Here is a 23,896-nt window from a genome sequence, read left to right on the forward strand (position 1 = left end):
AACAGCTCATCCGTGGCTTTGTCGTTCAGATAACTGCCACTCTGACCTTCATGCCTCAGCATGAAGTAGTTTATAAAAGCAGTCACAAATTCTGGCATAAGTACTGCCTGAACTGGGACACTGGCCAATGCAGTTAAACGAGGAAGTTCCTAGGTAGTTAAATATAAATTAATAGTGTTTTGTAACAAGCCCCATGTCAGTTCAGGAGGTTGAAAACACCAACGTGCCAGTAGACATTCACTTCCAGAGTGGAAAAAAATAAGAAAGGTCATCAGAAATCGTAACAACAAACAAGCATCCTTCTGCTGAGGTTTCCACCTGCTGATATATAAAAAGGGATTGTTTGCTCTTACTGGAAGTACAGCTGTGGATAATGGCATTTTATTTTCCAAACATCCCTATCAGCAAGGAAGTTCAATTCTTTGTATCTTGATAATGAGACATTCCTCCTGGAGAATGAGGTAAGAGTTGCTGTAGACAGAACAAAGGGGAAATAGTCATAGTTTCTGTGGTGAAGTTTGAAGGAGCAGGGGGAAGGAGAATGCAGAGTTTTGCTGTAATTTATTTGTGTCATTCATATTTGCGTTGTAGTTCTTTTCACTAGGAAGAGCAAAGACAGATATTCTGGTTTAATGTAGGTCTTGATCCTGTCACAAGAAGAGTTCAAGAAGTCCATTCAGAGACGTTCCTTTAGTGATGGAATTTGCCCACCAAATGGCAGACAGGCCTGTTGGTACCAAATAAACAGATCGTTTCTGAGATACCAGCAGACCTGCAAAGCAATTCCTTGATGAACATAAAAAAAACCATTAGCTAAACTTCTGAAATAGCTCAATTTGACCTTGTCATGATAGCCAAACCATGTTAGCAGAGGGAAGAGAGAGCTCGAGTATCCAGCTATCAAACACACAGACAAAACTTCAAGTGGAAAAAAAAACGACTAAACCCAGAAGTTTTCAGCCCAAGCCAGAATATTTGTAGTATGCCAGGACACGCAATCCAAAAAAAAAAAAAAAAAAAAAAAGATTCTTTACTGTCTTATTCACATTTGTTCTTAGCAATGTTTGCATAAACATAAAAATTAAGAAGCTGCTTATTGGTCAGATGACTCACTAACAGATCATGCCAACCAATGATAAATATTGGAATAGCTACTGAATCCTTTCATTACATCAGCTTGTTGATTTGCATTTGTTCCAACTCAGACATACACTTTCATCTTAATCACATATTGTCACTCTAAATCACTTGATTATTACAAACTGCCTAACTTGGCTATAACAGAAAGAACTGGGGAAGAGTGGTTCCTCTTCTTTCTTCTTCATTTGCAAACCTTCTGTATCTATCTGGTGCTTTCTTGATACCTGCTGTTTTCTATTATGTCACCACACGGTGTACATGGTACATGGGGGATGGTTAGGATCCTTCTCTGTGAAGTTTGATTCTTTCCTATATGCATTAATACGCATTTTATGCATTACTTTGTATAAGTGTGCACCTTAGAAATGAGGGAAGAGGAACAGACTAATATCTATATAATCACAGCAAGGTAATTATGTAGCAGGTGTGTCACTGAAACATCTTTTAACTACATTTTAAATATTGACTACAAAATAATCTGAGGAAGTTTTTCCTATAAATCCACTCATTTGCAAGCATTCTCTTCAAGAATTTCAGAAAGCTTCATGTAGTAAGTCTGTACCCATTTGGCTCTCTTTAATTAACAGTAGAATTAATAGAAATGTATTTTTTAAAGTTCAATCGTAAAATCATAGAATCATAGAATAGTTTGGAAGGGACCTTCAAAGGTATCAATGTGACGTTTCAGAATCAAGGGTTGTCTCCTTTATCATTAGATAAAGTATCAATTTTTTTGTGCGATCATAGACCTAAAAATTTAAATGGACAGAGGAGACATATTTTGCCACTACTGACATGAATCTTGCCTGTTCAGGCTGGGGTAATTTGTAGTGAGCGGGCTTAATCAAGACTGGAAGTACTGTTCTAACCATAACAATAACAGTATAATTTTTTTTTGTTCATTTTAAATATGTGGGACAAAATGTTCTCTCTTATGACTCACATCTTCAATATTCTGACACATAAGAACAAACAATCTACAAAGTGATATTAAATGCAGAGCCATATTAACTCCTTTTCTCTTCTTCCATTCTCCAGAATGGAAACGCTGCAAAACCAAATCAGAAGGTATCTTTCATCAAGTATTCTTTTCAATCATTCTGCTCAGGTCAAATTAAATAAAGATCATTTCCTTCAAATTGTCCTAACCTATTATATTTATGCCATGTGACATAATGGCCAAAATAAGTCCATTACACGGATAAATCTCATTAAGGGTATGCCTGCTGTATGCCTTCAAGTTATGTGGTATTATTTATTTGGTTTCTTTGGTTGTACATATGTTTACAGATTTAATATGTGAAGATTTGATAGATTAAATAATTCTAAAGGATATTTTGAGATTAAAGGGTCATATTGGTTGCAAACAGATTTTCCACAGTGACTTCAAAGAAGTAATTTACTTAAAAGCAATAACCCAGAGTTCAGAGAGTTCATTAAAAATTCTAGTAGTCATGCTGTTTCTGTTCTAGTCACTTAGTTTGTAGTCTAGCTGACAGGTAAAGAACTATCCCCTCAGACTTCATCAGTTTCACAAAAAAAAAAAAAAAAAAAAAAAATCATATTCTCGCAATACTTCGATAAACACTTACAGAATTTAAACACCAAACAATAAATGCACTACAATCAGTGCATCAGTTTCGATCAGTGGTTTTAAAGAGAGCTTCTTCAATTCTATTAACTGTGTGGTTTTGAAAGTGTTTGCTTGGAAGGTGTGGTCTGTGTATTACTTTTAATACATAGAAGGGTGAAATGTATGTTTTTTTCTCAAAAGAAGGGCGAAATGCTGTTAAATGAAACAACTTTTCATATAAGAAATATGGTAAAGGGTGATGTTATTGATAAAGGTGACTCAGCAAATGAGCTACTAATTCCAGGAGACTTCTAATGAAGAAGTTAACTAAGAAGAGAGGTAAATCCCATTTAAAATGCTATTTTATGATTTTATGCATTTTTCTTTAAAAGGGAGAATTTTAAACCATTTGTTGTGGCCTGTTAACTGTGGCAGAAGGGTGGAATTAAAGATCTAACAATCTATTGCTAGGCAGGTTCAGTGGCCTGCAGCAATTCACGGAGGTTTAAGCAGCCTCAGCCCTGTCAAAGGCACGGCTGAAGGTCAGAAAAGGGCTGTACAGTTCCTTGAGAGCTATGATCACATCCCACACCTGCTTGCATTTGAATAATTTATATATTACAGCCTATGAAATACTCCATCTGAAGTTCACTACTCATTGCTACTGCAGAGAAGCTGAAGAGTTTGGGGGAGGAGATAGGGTAGGTATGCAGGTAACAGGAGAGAACCTGTCATTGTTAGGATAGTCTTATTTCATAGCTGGGGCATAGTCAGGATGGTGTGAACAGTCACAGAAGTGACCTTACTCCTGAAGGGTTTACAATCTACAGAAATAAAGAGATAGAAGAGGCTGAAGCAATCTTCTACCCAGAAACATAAAAGCAACCTTTATTGAGTGACACCTTCCAGTATGATGTCCTGGCCTGACAAGCATTTTTCAGGCAATTAATGTGAAATATGATGCTTTCAGTTTCAGATGCATCTATTCCAGTTCATACAAAAACAAAAAGACATATGAAACTGATAACTCACCAACGAAGTGCAAAGAGTGAGCCTTTGTTTCTTGTAAGCAGATACTGACATGGCAGTCAAAGCTGTGACCAAGTGAAATTCTTCCTTTCCGTTTAACAACTTGTAATTAATACTGGTGTTTGCAAAACGTGTGTGTGTGCTTTTCTGTTAGAAAAACACAGTCAGATTAATATTAGTTGCTTCTTATTATCAAAAGTATCAGGAAACAGAACACAGCTGCATTTAAGAATAAAACCAAAACTATCTTTTTAGCATAGAACCCTATTGCATTTGCAAATATGAAGGGGAACAAACTGATGGAGTTCTGTGGGTTAATAATTTCATCACTTGTCATAACAGCTTTCTAATAATACGTGTCACTGTCTATGAAGATTTTCCAGTTTTTACATCTGCTATATGCAATCCTGGAATCCTGTATCCTGCATACAGGCTTTACCTTTGAATTTATGCTCTAGAAATATGTTACTATTCCTTCCACATGAAAGAGAAGTCAAGCTTTTAACAGAAATTCTATGTAATACATCAAATGTATTTGATTCTATGATTCTATAATTGTGGAAAAGAATTAAAGAATACTTGTAATCCTGAATCCATGAATCAACAGTTTTTCATTTCTGAGACACAATGGAAAGCTGACAGTTGCAAATCTAACACTGCCAATTAAATATGCTTTTCTTTTATAATTGTTTAGGGAGTAATATAATGGATTAAAATAAATCACTGTAAAATAAGCAATTCTGGATATGGTCATCCAGATGTAAAGTCACTTTCCAGATATAGAAAATAAAATTGTGGCTAGTCTAGTCTAGTCTAGTCTATACTACTCTAGTCTAGTCTATTCCATGCTAGTCTAGTCTAGTCCATTCCATTCCGTCCTATCAAGTAGGCAGGTTCGTTTTCATTTTCTGTTTTTTTTTCCCTCTGATTCTCCTCATCATTTTTCATATTTCGAAGTAAAAATACTTCAGTGCTATTTTTAATTATATCATAAAATGCAAATCCAAAGTCCATTAAAAAGCAATAGGAAGATTTCAACTAACATCAGGGGGCTTTGGGTTACAAATAATGTAAATGACAGCTGATTAGCAGAAAAAAGCAGTCCTAGTATAGCCAACTACCACATTTTAGAGACACAGTTTTCTCCTTAAGCCATGCCACCATAGCTAAAGATGCAGAAATACATGATTGCTGCAGATAAATTATGAAAAGTTATATGTATATCTTGGCATCTAAAAGTAGGAAGAAATAAATTTAGTTTGTGATACATCAAAGTAAAGCAAATGAAATTAGAATAAGGCAACAGCTTAGGCAAGCAAATCTAATTTTAGAAAAAGCTTTGTATTTTCACAACTTCTTTTCCTAGAATTGCTAGTATCTTAAAACAAAGTGTAATCTTTAAACTTTAGACTCAACAACAAACCACAACCAGAAGTGGGAACACAGCCTCAAGGCTTCCAACTAAGTGAAAGCATTTGCATTTCCTGGCAGAAGATAATTTTTGATGAAAAAATAAACTCATCATAATGAAAAGAAAAAGCACACATTTATGATGTAGAGAGGTCTCTCTGTGCAGATATTTAATTAAGAATTATCTAATATTTTATAAGTCTCACAGTGTTGGCTTACCTCAAGTAATATCTGTGTTAAAGGTGGTAAAAAAGTTTGTGTCTTTAATTAGAAGAAATTTCATTTTCAGTGTGATAGGCAGCTCTGTAAACATTCAGCTCTTACTAAATTAAGAAAATCTGTATAGATATAGCCTCAAACCAAGCAATTTACCTCTGAAATCTCAATAAACCAGTTGCTCTTGATAAACAGTAGGATTTGATAAAGAGTGGGCTAATGAAAGATAATGATATTTCCAGTAATAGCATTAGTGGAGTTTCACTGGGGACAAGAGAGAAGAACAAGATGTTCAGCGAGAAACTAGACCATCAAAGCCTGAGAGTTTATTATGAAGAAAGAAAGCAAAGAGGAATTCACATCTAGTACATGAAAATACAGTTTTCTTTGGCTTTGTTTTCTGAAAGATAGAGGGTTGGATTTCTAGGACAAAGGAAGTGTTTAACATTGGTAACAGACCTCTGTATGACCGGATTGACCAAACAAACCACGGATGTAAAGTTTCAGTAACTGGATGGGCCCATGTGCTTCTAAAGATACAGCGTCAGAGATAAAACATCTGTGAATTAGTTTTGCAACCACACTCTCCAGATGCTAGCACTCAATGAGAAAGTTTAGCTTTACATATTCAAAATAGAAGCATGTCCAGAAGTGTCATAAGGGTTCTTAGAGGCCAGCCACACACATTTGTATATACATACTAGATCACGTATATACTTGAGTGCAAGCACAGAAAGAGTGAGTCTGACTTCTGATGGTTAAAGAATTAAAAACTCTGGGCTTTCTTCAGCAGCTTGTGAGTCCATTAGTAATGCTACAGGTTGCAGAAACATGACAAGGATAGGAGTTTTTAAGTCTTTAATTAGTAACAAAACAAATAGTAGAATTTTAACATTCTGATTGCCTGAGGTCATAGCTAGTTAATAGTAAACTCAGAAATTATGTATCAGACTTCTACTTTCTAGCATAGGAAACTGAAGTAGGCACAGAGCTGTTTACTTAGTAGAAGTAAAACAGTTGAAAAATTAAGGAAATGGAAAGGCGAAAAAAAAAAAGTACAAAATTAATCCATAATACCCTCACTGTGTAGCACTGCAGTGGAAACAAGACAGCCTTTGAGTAGCCTGATTCGGGCTAGAATAGTGCTAAACAAGGATTAGTCTGTAAGGCTGCTGGAGAAGTACCATTTCTGTTGAAATTTGACTAATCATATATCAGGACTTTTATAAGAGGGCATTTATAAGAAGACATTTCATCTCATTCTGACTTTGATTCTTCTACTTTCATTTTTAACATTAAGCAAGTATGAGATCAGATTTATTTCCTTCTGAGAATTACTTAGCCCTTAGGATGAAGGGCAAACTTTGAACTCTTAACGCTTCAGGTCTTAGTACACTTGAGCTGTACTAAGCAAAACCTGTCAGTGAATTTCCATGTTTCCATTTTGAATGACTTCTAGCCTTTTGATTTATTTTTCAAGAGGATCAGCCTTTCCTATTATTTTTTCTTAGCTTTCATACCTAATTATCCACTCTTCCAAGGTCCTCTGAAGATCTTCCATGATGTCTGATAAAAGCTGACTGACAAGTGAATTACCTAGGTAAATATGTTACTGTTTCATCATGGCTAGAAAGCTTTCGATTGTTTTACCTTGCTACTGTAGATGACCAAGCATTTGGAATTAATTAAATAAGTGGAAAGATTAAAGGGTTCGAATGACAAATGTGAGTTTTGAGGAAATAATGCTATAAACAAATCCACAGAGGCCGGCTAAACAGAAATTAAGTGGGAGAAGTGATTATCTTTCTCCTACATGAGCATAAATACCAGAAACAAAAAAAGAGGAAAAGGAACTGTTTAGGGTGAAGTCCAAGGAGACAAAACTAGCACTAACCAGACTATACTGAGCAACAGAAAATATCAGAAGAATGTACTAAAGGTGAGAGGTGGGTGGTTGTGAAGTGTGCTGGTAAGGACACTGGTGCAACCCTGAACAGGATAGCCAAACCTGACAGCCTGGTTCAATTGCATACATTTTAATCAGCAGTGGGTTTATTTAATTAGTTGATTTTTATATTTGAAGTGGGTTTTTATTTCCTTTTGCTTTGTTTTGCCATTTAGGATTATTTTCATATTAAAGGCCAGAAAAAATTAAAGCCATAGTGAATTATTGCAGGCAACATTTGCGTGAGTAGATTTCGGTTTTTTGTCTTATGAAAGTGGAAAGGTAACATTTATAGAAAGGCAGTGTGGTTCATGGTGATAACACAGGCCACTGGGGTTTTTGGAATGGTACTAGGAAGCTATGAAAGACAAGAAAATAAATTTTGCTGCTTGAAAAAAGACTTTTAATTAATGTTTCCCATTTTCTAATAATTAACACTATCAGTTTTTTAAAGATCTACATCTTAAATAATAACAGCTACATCCTAAATGTAAAATACATTGTGACCAAAAATAGAGCTCAATTAAGAATATAGTAATCTCCAATAACAATTAGACTGATTACAGAACTCGTATTCCTAAGAGAGTATAAATTTAAAATTGGCTATTTATTGTTTATTAATTATACTATGTATAATATTTTTCCTTAGCAGCTCTACTTTTCAGATGTATTCATTGATCAGAATGAATGAAATTATGGTTTTATTTTACTGCACTATTAAATCCCAAGTTAATCTGGGACTGTATAACCCCTGATAACATTGTACTTTGTACAGATCAATGGTGAATAATTCCTTTTAAAAATTCCATACCTAAATGAAAAAAATAAAAATAAGGAACTTGTGGCTACATTAAATCACTGTCTCTATCACGGCATCTTCTGAGTCAGAAGGCCAGGAAAAGTTACTGCTTTCAAATCTCATGTTTACATGTTTAATTTTTTCATAATGTGAATGTGAAAGCAGCATATCCCAGCAACCCCAGTAACCACAGTAAATGTCACAGGCAGAGGAGCCATATCATAAGCAATATACAGGATTAAAAAAGAATAGGTCAAAGTGACTCAGAGGTTTGTACGAGTACTGAGCACAGTATCCTTTCTCTGCCAGAATCTACTCCTTGGTGAAATTCAGTGTGATCTGGTATTTTTCATCAGCTGTGTACAGTAAGTAATATTTAAGGTTTTGCTTAAATTCTCTGTCCTTGTATTTGCTGAGGTATATTGACACCAGAATAATAAACTGGAGATATGTTGCTGAGGCCCTAATTAGCTATGTAGCAATTTTCCTATATTCAACTTACCTGTGGATGGAATGCATCAATATCCATAAGCTATTAATATCTCCAGAAGATATATGTTATCTTTTGGGGGAATATAGATAAAATGTAGCTGAATCCAAAAAGAGAGAAAAAGTTTTTTTTATTAAAACATTAATGAGAAAACAAAATTAAAAAAAAAAAAAGACACACACCCCAAAAAGAATACCATCAGCCAAAAACCCTATCAACAACTAAAACAACAACAACAAAACTAACAAACAGTAACAGGTTATGGGACAATCTTCTTTTTAAAAATTCAGATAGAAAAAAGCTGAACTTTTTGAACATCATTTAAGAAAAAACTAATGACCAAAAATGTAATGGTCATGCTATTGCTTCATCATCTTGAGAAATTACCAAATTAGTCTGCACTTTGTATAAACAGTGGTCGCAACTGGACACAGCATTCACAATGAGGCCTTTGGAGGACCAAGTAGCGGCAAGCATGTTCTGGACATGGCACAACCGTCTGCCACACTGTCGCACTGCTGACTCAAGTTTTCAGGTTGACCACAATAGTTTTAAACATTCTAATCGGAAAAATAGGAGAAATATTAAAAACGTTAAAATCTGTTAAAGAATCATCTTCCTTAGAATTAGTGGCTTTCTGATTCAGAGGGAAAATGAGTTACAACTTGGAACATGGAATATAACATTCTCCCTATTCCCAGTCTGAGAAGTCATAGTGCAATACATTGTATGGGAACCCACTGAGCTAAAGAGTACAAAGGTGATTATTGGTGGGAATATACTTTGCTATCCAACAAAAAAATGTGGCTTTCCAATTCCAGCCCAACCTATTTGCAGCCACCATTGCTTTACAGGTTTTCCTTGAATGCTTGTATGAGTTGAGGTTTCCTACCACAACTGAAACAGACTATACATTACAACATCAGCATCTTGGTTGATAATAATCTTTGAAATGTGCACCAGTTTATTGACAATGTAGAGAAAGATCTGATAGAAGAAAAAGGATTGAGACTAAACTTAGTTTTGTTTGGCTTTTTTTTTTCCCACACCATTTCCACTCAGATATTAGAATTATTACCTTTAAACACAGCAGAAGACTCATCTTGACAGATGCAGCAGCACTGTAATTGGGAAGATTGATATAAAACAAGATGATGGATAAAATTGAGAAATAATGTTCTCGTATTGGAGCCTATTTTATTCTTGGAGATTGATGATGCATATCCAGAATTCTTATTCTTTGTTGAAGGGCTGAGAGAGAAAAATTATGCAAGTACCAAAACTGTTGGTAAGGAAACAGGGAAAACAGCTGGCCTAGAATAATCACCACTTACCTGCCAGAAGACAAAACAGTGTATTCCTTGGGCCAATACATCATCCTACCTTTCCCAAAGGATTTGTGAGAACAGCCTTACGATACTGTTCCACTGCGATATGTTCTCTTGAAATTAAAAAAAAAAAAAATAAAAATTAAATTACATGGAGCCAAAATCCTGTCAAAGAAAATGAAATCATTGCCAAAACAGGAGAAAGATTTAAGAAAAGAACAAGAGGATGCACTAACAGGATAGGAGGGAAACGTGTGGTATTTAACTGAAGAGTAACAGAGACCAGGAAGCATACAGAAATATTTTGGTGAGAGGAATGTAAAAGCAGTAACCAAACAGCACAGTCAATACACCATATGCTGTGAGGGAAAAGTTAAGGAAAGCAAATTGCTTCTTCAGGAAATCTAGCTATCAGCCTATGGTGCTGAAAACCAAAATCAATTAGAAACAACCAGGCTAATAAGGAGAAGACAAAACAACTTTGTATGAGTTACTGAGCAACTGGAAGCAGACAGAAAGCTCCAGAAAAACTCTGAAAAACAGTATACATACAGAGCAGCTGGGAAGCCAGCTAGTCTGGTTAGTACAGGGACCAACAAGTCATCATTAGGATAGTGCTGGCTTTAGGGTGTCAGGGACAGGCAGTAATAGTAGGCTATTGGGGGGGCCTTACTACCACTTCACTCTTCACTACTCAGGCTCTCTAGCCCTAAAGATACTTACAAGCACCATAGCTCTCTTTCCTAATATAGACTTATGACGGCAAGATAAGTTCTAGTATCGGTTAGAAAGGCATGTGTACATGTGTAAAAGTTTTATATCTGTATTTTCCTGACAGACATTAAACATTCATTTGGGAAGCAAGAGAAATTCAGGCATTTATTTTATAAAAGACATACGTTTTCATGACTATGAGATGGAAGAAAAAGCCAAGGTGAAGTACTTGCACCCATTTCTCTATAACTAGATTTTGGCTGCTGAATATTCGTCCTAAATAATACAAAAAAACTGAACAAGAAAATTTGTAAAATGTTTAAATGAAGAGTATTACCTTCCATTGTAGTCAATTTATGAATAAATCCCACATTTGGACAGATGTATATGTGCCCACCATTGGACATCCACAAGATACATTCACCTGTCTCGTGCATCAGCAGATGCCAGCTTTGCAGCCACACTTGGTCAAATCTCTAGGCTTTAGCTGCTGTTACTGGGAACACTGACACTCTGAAACTCATTTGAGGCACAGGCTGAAAGTCAAACCTCATGGTAGTCAGAGACAGACCCCCCATTGACTTCAGCAGGGCCAGGACTGCCTTCAGCCAAAGAAATGAATCGCTGTTCACTCACTATTGAAATACAGACCAGACTGCATGCCTGTCATTAAAGCAAGACCCATGGAAGGAATAATACTGACAATACGTAGACCTAAATTTAGTGCTGCTCGGAAAACCTTCATTAAAGAATAAGGAAAAAAAGCAGAAAATATTTTGAAAGGGATATGATGATAACTGGAGTATATAAGTACTTAGGAAAAAAGATAGAAGTCAGATTGATTGTGTCTGTACCAAAACCATAAGCTGAGTTATGTCCAGGAACAGTAATAGACACATAAACACAGATCCATTTGTCCTGGAGGTAAGGTGTGGAATGGCCTAAAAATGAAGAGCATCATTACAGTGTGTTGAAGGTGTTAAGCAATACTTGTAATCTAGTAAGGATCCATAATGCTCAGCATAAACACTTTTTACTTTTAAAGCACAGGGTTTTTTCCATTAGTGTCTTGAGCAACATCCTTTGTGGAGGATAGCAGCTAAGCGACAGTTGGCTTTTGCAACAGTATGATCTCCGTAACTTTAGAGTTTTGCACAAATTTGCACAAAGAGCATTGCACAAATGTTTTTTCTTTTTCCTTTCTTTTTTTTTTTCTTCCCCCCCTTTTTTTGTTCACCCTTAGGGAAGAACTGGAAATGAGGGAAGTGGGTAAAATTTTTTAACATGGGCAGATTGTTTTCCTTTATGTAAAACAGCCTCAGGGGATTTGTTGAGACACAGAATTCAAACAGATTTTATTTCATAATAAATGAGCTTTTAAATTATTCTGACATGTTCAATTACACAAACAAGTTTTTTCCAATTCAGAACAACTCAGAGATTTTTCAATTCTTTTTCCTTGCACCAGCAAATAACCTTACTTTTCTCCTCAGATAACTTACTTGCCTTTTTCCTGAATTTTGTGATCTCATTTTCATTTACATCACCAGCCAATCCTATCATTAGGATTTAGAGATTTATTAAACATTTCATGATAATCTTGATAATGTATTTGTGATGTATTGAATCCAGTCCTAATGAAGGTTTGTTTTAAAGAAATATAAACAAGAAGGACTTTTTCTCCTCTAATGCAATTTGGCAGCAGAAACTCCCATAGAGAGGAAATGAGCTGTCCCATGGTTAACATACGGGTCTGGAATTCAGAAATTCCTGGTTTAGTTCCCTGTTCTGCTGTAGACTTCCTGGATGACCTTAAATAAATCTCTCTCTGCCTCTGATCCCCATGTGTATAAAGAAATAATACCTGTTTCCTGGTTAACAGATGAAGAAAAATGAAACACAGCTGAAAAGATCTCAAAGTCTGTCAGTCCAGTTGCGCCATTCTTATCCAGGTTGTGGGTTTGCTCATGCTGCCACTTCATCTCCATCTGCAGCTTTTTTGTATGAACAGACCTTTAACCATTTAGCAAATGTCCTTCCTGTCCTTTTATTACCCCAGTAATCTTTTTCTGCCTTTATTCTCTATACGTCCTTGACTGCCTTATCCCCCACCTGTCTTCTTTCATCCCTGAAACAGCACCCATCATTGACACCTGTTTTCAGGTACAAACCCAGATAGTTTTATAGTCTAATCAAGGCAAATTATTCACTCTGTTGTCCTTCATAGGCTTCTGGAATCTATAGCATATATAAGACAAAATTAAGCCCTTTAAACCACTCTCATAAATTCTACCTAACCTAATGCACATTTCATCCTGGATGCTAGGACGAGGATGATCTTTCAAAGGCAGCCCTGGGAAGAGCACTTAGAAACCTGCAGCTCATAATATGACATGATAAAATGTAAACCACAGAACTTTTGCACTTTTGAGCAATTTCTTTTAAACACTATAAACCATACATATGCTATTAATATAGGATGGTTTATAATGTAACATAAAAAGAATTCATATGAAGTGTAAACACCGAGAAAAGATCAAAGAAATATCCAGAGTAATTAGCACTTTCAAAAGTATTCTTTGAAAGAAATCAAAGAAGATTTGATAATTCAAACTACTGAAAAACAGACTGTTGATTTAAAAAAAAAATAAATACATAAATTGCATTGTAACTGAATGTAGGGCTATTCTTTCTAAACCCAGCTACTTTCATTCTGAGATTACTAGGGAAATAAACCACAGATTCTCCAACACCTATTTTGTAAAAAGCAAATGGAAAACCAGACTCAAGAGACACTTACTTTGTTCTATTCTAGACTTTGATCCATGTCCATGTATGACTAGGTTTTGGGGTGTTTTTTACATTCCTAATCCCAGCTTCAAAATTGTTGTATGTGTTAGATCTGTGAGCCAAGTATGTACCAAAGACTGTACATATGGTTACTGCCAATGGAGTTCCAAGTTAGAGTGGAAAGTGATGGCTGAGACCAATGGTTAATGTTTCTAACAATCCTATCAGATTAATATATTCCAACTCTTTGTCTCAGGATGATAACATTATTTTCACAATGTATTCTTGATGAGAATAATCCAGGGAAAATTTAAGGATAACACCTTCCAGAGTTTCAAGTTACACTTAGAGGTGTGAATATAAATAAGCATAGCTTACCAAGAGTCTGTTACTGAAGAGAGTATTACTGTTCTTATTTGCCTGTGTTGTATGTAAGAGCACATTGAGTCTTCATGTTACATTTTCCATAAGATTTACATATGTAGTAATTCTGTATTTCTGTTTTGAAGTTGTAGGTACTAATCTATTGGACATCATCACCCACCTTTTTTGTTTTGCTGAATATGTTGCAGCATGCAATGGCATCCAGAAAAAATCCCGAAGATCCTAAATAAAGATGTTTCATTGAATCAATATGAAAAAAATCCCAATTTCAACTGCCTTTTCTGGAGTGATTAAATACACAAAAAAAACCCCTGATTATCCCCTCTACAAAGAGACATCAGTTCTATATTAATCTCTCATTCTCCTGACCAAAATACTGCTGTGCATATTTTGCACAGCTCACTGTAGTAGGCAGGAGGCTTATATTTGGTTCCACATGATTCTCCTCAAAGCAACATTTATAGTCAGTTTCTACTTTACTATAGGATAAAAAGTTTGCTTCAGGAGGCAAAGTTTTTAAAGGAAACTATCCAAATTCAGTTAAAAGTATTAGGCAATTATTTAAATTGCTTGCACTTTAAGATATTACATCTTTTCGATAACAGGTAATTAAGCAAACTGTGAAGCTAGGGGGGGAAAAAAAATCCCATATATTTATTCCCACTGCGTCATGTTTGGCCTCCTAGTCATGATTTCACTTTTATTTAACAGTGAAAATAGAAAACTGACACTGAGAGACTTCATTGAGTTACAGTAGTATGACTGTAGGGAAAAAAAAATCGATAAACTAATCATATAATTTACTTTGAGGGTAGAAAGTTTGTAAATTAGGACTGAGTAAATCACAACCAAGTAAAAGGCGATGTGTTGGTATTGCCCTGCCAATATATACTAATACTGATCTGATCACCTGTAAAGAAGGGAGCTCCGTTCAACCCTCACTATCTTTTGTAAAAATAACAGTAAAGGTGTCAGGTAGGACTAATGCTAGTGAAGATTATTGGCAGGTGTGAAGATTAAAGGCAGCCAAAAACCAGAGTACAATAATCAAATGGAGGCCATTATATTGCACGCATATTCCAGCTGTTGTTGGTATTACCATTATAAAATCAATTTAACTATTGACATGCGGGGGAAAAGTTCACAACTTCACAAATAACTAACCCAACTTATTCCAAACCATTTCCTTTCTTTGATTCTCTTAGCGATAGCAGCGATATCTCATCTAACAAGAATTGAAGAAATTACTCTAAATAGTAAATGTAGAGTGAGTTATGTGACGTTTGGTGGGCTAGCCTTTCTTCTTTTTTTTTTCAGAGGAGAGGCTGAAAAACAGAAAAACTTGGAGAAAAATTATCCACTCAAGCTCTTAACCTTTTCTCTGTAATAAAAATCTTGCAGTATAAAACTTAACTGCGGATTAGTTTGCAGGCAGTTTCAGAGAAGAAAATCACAGTTTTCTCTCCTTGTGCCTCCAGTATAATTCTTAGAGCACAACTTTGTAGCAAAAGTGTGGGAATGGAAAGGCAGATGGGAAGTGGATAATGCTGTTTCAGAACCCCCACATCTTACAGACTGAGAAGCATTTACAAAGCTGGAGCTAATGCTGTGAAACCAACGCTTGCAAAAGAGTTTCAGCTCCTTACGCAGATTAGCAAACCTATCAGCAGAGCCAGTGCAGGGTGTTAGGACATAGTCCAGCACTGGCAGCACACATTGGCCATTAGCAGTACCTTCAAACGTTTCAATATGATCATCAAGTCACTACAAAGACTCACTTGTTTAGAGAAATTTGATTTCTTTACAATATAAGGTTCTCTTAGCTGACTAATTTCTCCTTTTTTTTAATGAAAGGTTTCCCAGAAAGCGTGGCTACTGACTCAGTCACTGTTTTCCACAGAACTTGTGCATCAGGTTTTGTTTTCTTTCAGTTACATTCCAAGCCCTCCTTGCTGTTAAGAAAACCCGAATGTGATCTGACACTCTGGACTTAGAGAAGGACATAAGTGTGTCTAACAGGAAGTCTGTATTATATCTTGCAGTGCTTCAAAAGTGTAATTTGTACTGTTAAATTTTTCACTCTAGCTTTTTCAAAGATATCCAGTGTCCAGTTACGACTTTTGACTGTAATTCCTGTATACTTAAATAAATAAATAAAATCTATAAAAATAATAATATTGATCATTTGTGAAAAATGACCCCTGGAGTGATCCTAATGACCTATCTAGCTTACCCAAAACATCACTTTCTAACTTTACTTCATATTCTTTATCGCATTCTTCATGTGAGCTAGCCTTGGCAGGTATGTCACACATAGTCCAAGCTAAATTTACCAGGTTTTACATTTTTCCTGTGACTGCAGTGCAAAATAACAGTATCTATATGCATTTAATTTGGTTTCCAGCATATCAAGGGAGAGCTTGAGATGGTGGAGGACTTGAAAGGGAGGAGGAGAAAAAGGAGGGGTGAGTGCATCCATAACCAACACCTAAACAATCTTTTTCCACCTCTTCAATGCCACAGCAAGTAAAGCAAATTGCAGTTATTTAATTTGTGCTTGGATGAAAAAGAATGGATTTTTTTAATTCCTATTTTCCATCTGAGAATCAACCACTTGATTGCACCATAAAGGGCAGAAGAAACCATAGCCTCTGCTTGGATTTTTGGGAGAGGTGACATGGGTTTTCCATCACGCATCTGACTCGTTTCTGCACCAAGATACAGCCAAAGCCCTCATTCATCTCCCTATTTGTGTTGGATAGTTTCTAACAGCACTATTTCCATTCTTATTCTTCACTATATTATTGTAAGACAAGCATGAAACATTGTTTGCCTGTCTTTCATCCTGTCTCCTCCTCCACATTATATTTTACCTTCTCTAGAGATGTACCTGATCTGGAAATCCCAGTTGAAGATGCTGAAGCTCACACTGGCTGGAATTTGTAACTCTGATGCTGACTTAAAATACGAAGCCCTGGTCGAAAAAACCTGTAGAATTTTAAGAAGTTTAAAACCTGTCATAATATTCTCATCTAAACCTGCTGCTCACATTATTTAATGCCTAGTGAACACCACCCTGGACCAGAATGTGTCCATCACCTAAAAGCAAACTAAGTTCAATATCCAGAACTATTTCTATACATAAAGGAAACCCTGAATTCCAAATAATACCAACTTTTAAGAGACTCCAGTATGAATTCAGATTGAATTCAAGCAGATCAGAAAGAAACACATAGAATCACAGAATCATAGAATGGTTTGGGTTGGAAACAACCTTAAGATCATCTAGTTCCAACCCTCCTGCCATGGGCAGGGACAACACACAGTAAACCATGTCACCCAAGACTCTGTCCAACCTGGCCTTGAACACTGCCAGGGTTGAAAACTACCTTCTCTTCTCTATCCTGGTTGCTTCTCTGAGCGTGCTTTGATTTTAATCATAGAATCACATAGCTTCACATTTCACATTGATTTTCAAGTTAAATAAAGGCATAATCCTACTAAGTTCCTCTGCAGCTGATGTTAAAACAGAAACCATGTAAATTGATTTTTTTTTTTTTGGTTTGATAGCCAACAGGAAAAAAACAAAAAAAAAGGTAGTTTTTGTTGGTTTGTATCAATCCCAAACTGAAATGTTTCCACATACTCAACCAATTAAGACAGTTCATTTGATATTAAACAAAACATTTCATTCAGGGAGAAACAAATCAGGCATACTTACTAATGCCAGCAAGCAACAGTCAGAAAGCAATCAAGGGAAAAAAATAAATAAATGTTTCATGTCCCTGACCCTGTGTACCAAAGGTAGTGATTCTGTTGCTCTTGGATCACAGATGACTTGCAGGCGATCCAAGGAATGCTCCCGTGCCAGGCCTGGGTATGTGAGGGAGATGGGCTGGCTTTTGCGGGAACATGCTGGCTGCATGCTCTGAAGCCTTCTCTAGGAGAAGAAAAGAGCCAGCTGTGGCCAGCACTGCTTGCCTGGATCAGTGACAAGTGACATGTTCAGCCTCAGGCAACTATTGTCAGCTCCTGCCTGTGAACTTCTTTCAGAGTTTCCTCTCCACAGCTTTTTTGAGTTCCAGCATTTTGCTCCTTGATAGTGTGAAATAAGGGACAACACTCACAACAACAACTCTCACCTTTTTCTTGGAAAATCATCCAAAATATGGGTTACTTGAGCATTAATACTGCCCTGTTCACTCCAAGAAGAAATTTTACTTTAGGTCTTCATCCCATGAGTAGATCAGAGTAGTAGACCAGGACATCATGAAACCAAACCCTGTTCAGCTGACTTAACTTTTTGAATGGCATCCAAATCTCTTTGTTAATCAAATTCAGACATCAAATGTTTCTTGGAAATCTTACAACAGTGTTCTGGGACATATTTTTCTTCATCTTGTATTGTCTGAAATAATACATTTTGAGAAATAAATCCTTCACCAAAAAAAAAACCAACATAATTCTGCTGCGGTTTAATGTAAAATAATATCAGTCCAGGTTTTCTCAAATGTTTTTCAGAAAACATTTAGATTTCTAAATATTTTCATACTTTTCCTTTTTTCTGGGGGAAAAAAGAGAAAAGAAATTGGATGATCATGTTGAAACTCTTCCTGAAAAAGTAAAGTAAAACAATCTTTAAGCTTAAGTATAACTATGAGACTGATCCTCTTCCTATACAACTTCTTCTTGAGAAGTAAAGCCTTGAATAAGTTTATGACCATATAGACAAAAAGTAAATGTGGTTAGGAAGACCAGTAATGGAACCACCATCCACACAAAGGGTACATGTGTGAGCCACCAAAAAAGAAAAAGGTTAGTACATCTGTTTTTTCAATACAATAAAAGACACCACTCTTTATTGGTCACTCCTTTTAGAAGTACTTCTGACAGCCAAGTTTTGTCAGACTTGAATTTAATAAAAACAAGGGAAATTGTGTTTTCAAAGGTTGTTTAATACTTGAAGTGAAATGCAGATGTTTAACTCACCACAAACACCAACATTTTGTTTATTTAGCAAAGAGCTCAAATTGTTCATGTACCTCTTCTGGAGTCACGTTGTACGCTTCTTTGTGAGACAACTCCCGCTGATGTCAAACTCTCCTGGCTTGTAAATTTGGCTTGACACTAACAGCACTGCACTAGTTGAGAGGATTGTGGAGCTGAAGACCTGTGAATAAAACAAGGTATGCTTTCACATCCACAGATAGCAGTTGCCTAAAAAATAACAGCAGGGGTATGAGGAAAGAACTAGAATTACTGCAGGAGGCTAAACTTAATTTTGCTGGTACAAAGAATAAACTGATTTTTCCCCTTCTGAAATAAAATTCAGTAACAATTCAGAGTTGTATAAGTAGAATTGTCTAATATCAGGGTAAATCTAAAGGTACAAAAAAAGGTGACAGTTGTAAAAAAGGCAGGCAAATTTTCCATCACATTTCAGCTATTAGAGTCTTTGTGACCCTTTTCACCTGTAGACTTTCTCTTTAAACCTTATGTAGGAAAAAGCAAGTCGTACTCACCCTGCTTCCTTTGGGCAAACTGCTGCTTTTCTGAAGCCAAAAGTATATGAATCGCACATTGTACTTGTTTCTTTTACTTGTTCCCCATGTCTATCTTCAGCCTGGAACCTTGAGCTACGAAAAATAAATACTAAGTCAGAGGGAAATGCTAGTGGGAGTTTCATCACATAAAATAAATGAAAAAATGCCCCCTGATCGGGACAGCCTTCAACTACTCAAAGTGTTTCTGCAGTGGTGTGCCACACTGGTGGAATATCAGGCATTAGTCTTGCTGAAATATATTAAAAACACTAACAAGGTGATAATGCCACTTCATGACTATGAAGATCAGTTACCAGGATTATGTTCCTAATTCATATTCACCTTACAAAGGAGTAACCTTACTCAGATACAGCAGCAAATGAATGCACGCTGGAACACTACAAGCTTTTGGTTTTGCTTCACACATAATGGAAATGTTGCTTAAGAGTTTTTGAGCAATCTCCTGTAAGGAAATTGGAAATTATGAGAAACCTTTTCCTAGGGGATTTTCTATGTTTTGGAAAACGTAGAAAGTTATATGCTTTGATTTTCTATGTTTTGGAAAACATAGTTATATGCTATGATATGTGAGGTGTTTGAACTGGAAAATGCTGAGGGCTGGGAGGAAGTAAAGGCTTTTTTGTTTGAGTGCTTGGTTATTTTGGTTTTGTATTTTGGGAATTTTTTTGCACTGTAAGCCCAACAAACAGTTATTTCCCTTTTCCCGCTGACTGAGAGAGGTATCTTCTCTATTGTTACGGCCTCCTCGACTGCACTGATAATCCAAAACCCAGCATAAGGTGCATATTTGTAGATCACACAATTTCAAGCATTTTTGGGATGCCACCACACTGCAGCTGATTTGGAAACAAATGAAATCAATGAAAATCTTTCCCCTGACCTCACAGGGCTTTGAGAAGGCCTGTGAAGATCATTTCATTAATCATTTCCTCTGTGAACATCACCAGGAAGGTTGAAGCAAACAGGTATTTAGATTGCACACTAGAAATAATGACAGGTTGACTGTTAAAGGGTAAGGAAACTGGTCCCCTATCCAGTTCCTCATTTTTTTGGGAAGCTAATTCTCTTTTGGTCTTTTTGTCACTATAGGGTGAAGTCCCATCTGGGAATTGTCCACCATGAAAGTGTTTAAACAAACACACTGCTATTTGGTCTGACACGCGCCTCATCTCAATGTGGTTTATTCTCTGCTTGCTGCAATCCTAGAGGCAGTGTCCAATTAATAGCATTTTAATAAAAGTAAGTTTGCAGTTATGTTTACACAAAAACTGCAAAGCATTTTTTACCTCTCATATTGTTTTAATCACCTCCTTTCCAATAGGAAATAGCATACATAGCATTCTTCCTTTCCAATAACACAGTAGAACTGATAAAAGAGTAAATAAACCCAATCTCTTGTCTACTTGGTAGAAAAAAAGAGAATTGAACTGCTGCCATCTTTTGGTTACACTCTACAACAATTGACATCAATTAGAGGTTGTTTTCTAAACCAAACAGAAGAATAAAGTATTCTCGAGACATTTATGAGTTTGTTGTAATAAAGGGAATTCTCTAGATAGATAAATACAAATCCGGGAACATTTTCTCCATGATCACTGAAGTTTCAGAAGAAACTTTAGTGTATTTGTACAAGAACCTATAGGAAGGCCTGCTTGAGGCAACAGAGTTTCGGGACACTTGAAAATAGTAGATTTTATTTTTTTTTTAAATCACAGACTCATCACTACATAACTTGTGATCCTTGCTTTTGCATTTCATTCCTAGCTTTGTAAAACAATTTCATAAATATATAGCTGTATTTTCTGAAGTCTTTACCAATCTGTCCTTATGATGTTTGGGACTTAATATGCCCTCACAGACCTGAATTATCAGAACCCTTGAATGCTGACTTCTCTGATTCGCCCAACTCAAATGATAACATGTGGGCAGACTTAGAAGCTAGCAAGAGAGGAAGCACATGCTCCCCATTGGTTTTGCTTTTATGTCAGATGATCAGCAATGACTAAAACTGCAAGTTTCTACCACTGGTCCAGCTTTCTCAGACTGTAAATACATCCACAGTTCTTTATTTAGGAGACAAGAACGTAATCAATGCAAGGAATACAGTTTACAAACAATTTAGCAGCTGAATGAGTATAGCTCACAAATTATCTCACCAGCTGGAGTGTTTCAGAAAGTGTTTAGAAAGACATACAGAAAACTACTTCTAATGTCAGTAGGAAACCAAGATGAGAGCCTCCTACTTCTTGGCAGTCTTTTGATAAACAGCAGAACATATAAAAACAGAAATTATTGCAACAAACCTGTGGTTTCTTGAGATTCTGTGATAATTCCTCTAGGCCACACTATCTGCAACTGGAATTTCACAATATAGAAATAGAACATGTGTTTTCATGACGCTCAAGGTGCAGAATATTTTCCACTTAGCCTTTGGCAACATATAGTTTACCATACACCCAGCAAGTAGCTCTAATTCAGCTGGAAAGGTATGTGTCCATAGTACTTCTATCCCAGTTAGCTAGCTGAGATAGTACTGAGCCCAGTTAAATGTAGGCACATGTGGCCACCTGATACATCTTTTGCACCCAAGATCAGCAGGAGGACAAATAAGTTAACATAATTCAGTGCATAAAGCCATTTATATCATTATAGGGCAGTTCAAAAAAACTGATCAATACCAGAAGTGTTTCAATACTTTAGTTGGTGTGGAATATGATGGAATTAGTTTAATTACTGTTATTAAATATATGTGTTAAGTTAAGTGCCCAAAGGTACTAATCTAATCAATAGTGGAGATGCTTGTGTTTGGTAGTGCATAAACACAGGTTACCTGTATCCTGCCAGGCTTACAGTCCATTTGATGAGGACATTTTTATTTCATCCATAAAGCTATAAAATGCAGTTTATTAACTAAACCCTTTTGCCACTGATGGGGAACCTGTGGCACACAGGTCAGAAATGACAAACAATGCTACAATCAATGATATGCAAGTGCAAATAAAATAGCCATACCTGTGGAACAGCCTCTGGATGCCAAAAGGAACAAAGGTACAGAGAGTCACCTGGAGGAATCAGGGTAAAAGGCAGGGAAATATTTTCCACAGACATAAAAAGTCTTCTCCATCACCAATTAATTCTCTTCTATCTTTTTGAAAGCTTTCCCAAAACTGACATTTAATTTCAAGGCTCAGAAAATGCATTTCTTTCTAAGCAATTACTTTCTTTAGGAATAAACTTAATAGTAATAAAGTTAAATACAGCAAAAGCTCTGGGTCTCCCAAGCACACCTCAGGACTTTATAAAACAAAGAAAAAAAGCAAAGGAAACCATGCAAAACCACAACATTATCCTTCTCAATATCTCCCATATTCATATCAGCTTGACCAAAAATAACAATCTAGAAACACAGGCACTGCTGCAAGTAGACAGTGTTTTTTGGTCTACTACTACTCACAATTTTCCTGCCAGTGACTGATCTAATATAATCTGCTTAGCTGGCACATAAGCACTAGTTCTCTTCCTTCCCCACCTGTTTTCCTCCCTCTACATCTAGAATACACAGATGCCCTTGAAGATTTTGGCTTATTTGCCTGCATTTATAACAGAGCAAATACAGGTGTGCATCAGTTATATGTATTTCATATGAGAAGTTCTCTTGCAAAGAGCATTTGAACCTGTAAAGTTTGAGTTCCTGATAGAAACTTTCTTCTTAGATAAAGGAAGTTCCAAGTAAGAGCAACATTTGACTCTGTAGATTGGGATACTGGAGATGGTTTCTTTCAGTTTTACTCTTTCCCACTGACCTAAGACAAATAAGCAGCAGGTTCAAAATCTAACCCAACCTGCAACAGTGTACAGCTGCAGAGCAAAACTGCCCATGTCATTTGGTGGCCAAGAATAAAAAGGAAAATGGAAATTACTCCATCTATGTGCCTCAGAATACTTAGGGTTTGTGGAAAGCTTTCCCTATATGAGACACTTTCTCCTGGTGATTTACTGAGAATAAACCACAAGCATCAGCAAAGTGATTTGTGCCATGTTATGAAACCCCAGTGGTATGCAATGGTGTAGGACCATAAAGCATTATACGAATGTCAGACCTCTTTCAGATAACACGTGAAAACCCACATTTCTTCCTGTTGACAGCAGTGTTATGCACCTGTACTTAAAGAAGTGGGTAGGAAACAACTGTCAAATTTGGCTGACATTGAAGAAAACACCTCTAAATACAGGAGGTGGGAGGGAAGAGAGAGGAGGAACATCAAAACATCTGTAACTGTTGAAAGTACAAAAAATCCCTCAGTTCTACATCCTCCTGAAATATACATCTCATCTCTGTTAATAGAAAAATGACAGAAAATGGAGCTTGGGAGGACAAGCAGTTGTCTGGACCTTCACTCTGTGCACCAGCTCTATGGTGACTCAGAGTAGTGTGTCTCATCTAGCAACACTTTCCTAGCACATCCTGGAACAGATAGCTGCTTCCTAGAGATATCACAGTCATGACGAAATTA

The 23,896-nt window shown here is 36.3% G+C and overlaps 2 long non-coding RNA genes across 2 annotated transcripts in view; both read right to left on the reverse strand.

The window, feature by feature from the left end:
• Window positions 1-8,715: 8,715 nt before the first annotated feature.
• LOC115611619 lies at window positions 8,716-10,069 on the reverse strand. The gene is made up of 3 exons (XR_003992646.1): window positions 9,937-10,069; window positions 9,681-9,853; window positions 8,716-9,162 (listed from the first exon to the last, which is right to left on the reverse strand). It is a non-coding gene; the product is annotated as an uncharacterized LOC115611619 (long non-coding RNA).
• Window positions 10,070-18,752: 8,683 nt separating this feature from the next.
• The window catches only part of LOC115611258, a 31,530-nt gene continuing 26,386 nt past the window's right edge, over window positions 18,753-23,896 (reverse strand). Inside the window, exons 2-3 of the long non-coding RNA XR_003992517.1 lie at window positions 19,341-19,454; window positions 18,753-18,988 (exon numbers count right to left, since the gene is read on the reverse strand). This is a non-coding gene — a long non-coding RNA (uncharacterized LOC115611258). The remainder of the gene's footprint in view (window positions 18,989-19,340; window positions 19,455-23,896) is intronic.

The sequence above is a fragment of the Strigops habroptila genome, chromosome 8 (assembly GCF_004027225.2).
Source record: "Strigops habroptila isolate Jane chromosome 8, bStrHab1.2.pri, whole genome shotgun sequence".
Lineage (NCBI taxonomy): Eukaryota > Metazoa > Chordata > Aves > Psittaciformes > Psittacidae > Strigops > Strigops habroptila.